This window comes from Hemibagrus wyckioides, linkage group LG05 (assembly GCF_019097595.1).
Source record: "Hemibagrus wyckioides isolate EC202008001 linkage group LG05, SWU_Hwy_1.0, whole genome shotgun sequence".
NCBI classification, from domain to species: Eukaryota; Metazoa; Chordata; class Actinopteri; order Siluriformes; family Bagridae; genus Hemibagrus; species Hemibagrus wyckioides.
The window spans coordinates 226,564-229,063 of record NC_080714.1 but is presented as its reverse complement, the minus strand read 5'-3'; the positions used below and the strand labels follow the sequence as shown (position 1 = coordinate 229,063).

Sequence of the window (2,500 nt, the reverse complement as noted above, 5' to 3'; positions counted from 1 at the left end):
GCCTTTATTTGTCACATATACAGTATCTCACAGAAGTGAGTGCACCCCTGACATTTTTGTAAATATTTTATATCTTTTCATGAGACAACACTGAAGAAATGCCCCTCTGCTCCAATGTACAGTAGTGAGTGTCCAGCCTGTATAACAGTGTAAATTTACTGTCCCCTCAAAATAACTCAACACACAGACATTAATGTCTAAACCGTTGGCAACAAAAGTGACTCCACCCCTAAGTGGAAATGTCCAAATTGGGCCTAAAGTGTCAATATTTTGTGTGGCCACCATTATTTTCCAGCACTGCCTTAACCCTCTTGGGCATGGAGTTCACCAGAGCTTCACAGGTTGCCACTGGAGTCCTCTTCCACTCCTCCATGATGACATCACAGAGCTGGTGGATGTTAGAGACCTTGCGCTCCCCCACCTTCCGTTTGAGGATGCCCCACAGATGCTCAATAGGGTTTAGGTCTGGAGACATGCTTGGCCAGTCCATCACCAAGGCAGTGGTCATCTTGGAGGTGTGTTTGGGGTCGTTATCATGTTGGAATACTGCCCTGTGTCCCAGTCTCTGAAGGGAGGGGATCATGCTCTGCTTCACAGTACATGTTGGCATTCATGGTTCCCTCAATGAACTGTAGCTCCCCAGTGCCGGCAGCACTCATGCAGGCCCAGACCATGACACTCCCACCACCATGCTTGACTGTAGGCAAGACACACTTGTCTTTGTACTCCTCACCTGGTTGCCCCCACACACGCTTGACACCATCTGAACCAAATAAGTTTATCCTGGTCTCATCGGACCACAGGACATGGTTCCAGTGTTCCACGTCCTTAGTCTGCTTGTCTTCAGTAAACTGTATGTGGGCTTTCTTGTGCATCATCTTTAGTAGAGGCTTCCTTCTGGGACGACAGCCATGCAGACCAATTTGATGCAGTGTGTGGCGTATGGTCTGAGCACTGACGGGCTGACCCCCCACCCCTCTGACCGGCTGACCCCCCACCCCTTCAACCTCTGCAGCAATGCTGGCAGCACTCATACGTCTATTTCCCAAAGACGACCTCCGGATATGACACTGAGCATGTGCACTCAACTTCTTTGGTGGACCATGGTGAGGCCTGTTCTGAGTAGAACCTGTCCTGTAAAACCGCTGTATGGTCTTGCCCACCGTGCTGCAGCTCAGTTTCAGGGTCTTGGCAATCTTCTTACAGCCTAGGCCATCTTTATGTAGAGCAACTATTCTTTTTTTCAGATCCTCAGAGAGTTCTTTGCCATGAGGTGCCATGTTGAACTTCCAGTGACCAGTATGAGAGAGTGTGAGAGCGATAACACCAAATTTAACACACCTGCTCCCCATTCACACCTGAGACCTTGTAACACTAACGAGTCACATGACACCAGGGAGGGTAAATGGCTAATTGACCTCTCACACACACCACCCCACTGACCTCTCACACACACACTGCTGCTCCTCCACTGGATTCCTGTAGCTGCATCAGATTCAAAACACTGACCCTTGGCTACAAAAACTGACCAGCTCCTTCTGACCACAAAGCTCTTATTACTCCTCACACTGACCCTCGCTCCCTCAGATCCACTAGCACTGCTCCACTGGTCCACCATCTCCTGCACTGAGGTGGACGTGACGTTAGCCTAACACCGCTAGTAATTTATGGTTAGAACATCTGAAGATCAGTGAAGTCTACATGCTAATGCTAAATAAATGTACACAGTAAGTACATAAGAGACAGAGAAAAATGTTAACATGGTAGTGTGAGGGTAACACACACACACAGACACACACACACACACAGACCTCCATATGCAGTGAAAGTCAACGCTGACTCAGCTTTAACACTGACTGAATGCTAATGAGATGCTAGCACAGAGACAGTAAGTCGCCTTGCTAACAGTAAAGAATTTTTTCAGTACTCTTGGCTTTCCTCTGTGTGTGTGTGTGTCCTCTGAGAGCTGTAATAAAAGCTAAATGGTGTCGATGACTGTTTCATCAGATGGAGAGACGCCACTTTATCATCAGCATGACGTTAACGCTCAGCGCTAATTAGCCTACACACAGTACTAGCGTTGGGGTTTTGATGGCATGACATTAGGGAAATTTTTTGCATCATTAGCATGATGTTGGCATTACTCCTTCATTCAAAACACTTTAACAGATGCTCAGTAACACCACCATTTATTTATAAATATGCAAATTATGTCTAAATTAAAGGAGCGGATTGGTTCAGATCCCTGTGTAGTCATCATGATACTGACATCAGGGTGGGGTTTTGGGGGCAGGGCTCTGTGACATCATCAGAGTTTAATTTATATAATGGTGTTAGCTTTGATGTGAGCAAAAATTCAACATTTGTTCAGATATTGAGCTGATGACCTTAGCATAGCGTTAGTTTGAGCATTAGCATGGAATTAGCATTAGAGTGAATATTAGGAAGTGTATTAAGCTACAAGTGAAGCAGCAGATTGCTAAAGGTCACATTAGCGTCC

At 46.2% G+C, this 2,500-nt stretch overlaps 1 protein-coding gene across 2 annotated transcripts in view; it reads right to left on the bottom strand.

Annotated features, from left to right (window-relative positions):
* The window catches only part of ipo11 (importin 11), a 90,706-nt gene that overhangs the window by 23,679 nt on the left and 64,527 nt on the right, over positions 1-2,500 (bottom strand). The window lies entirely within an intron of this gene.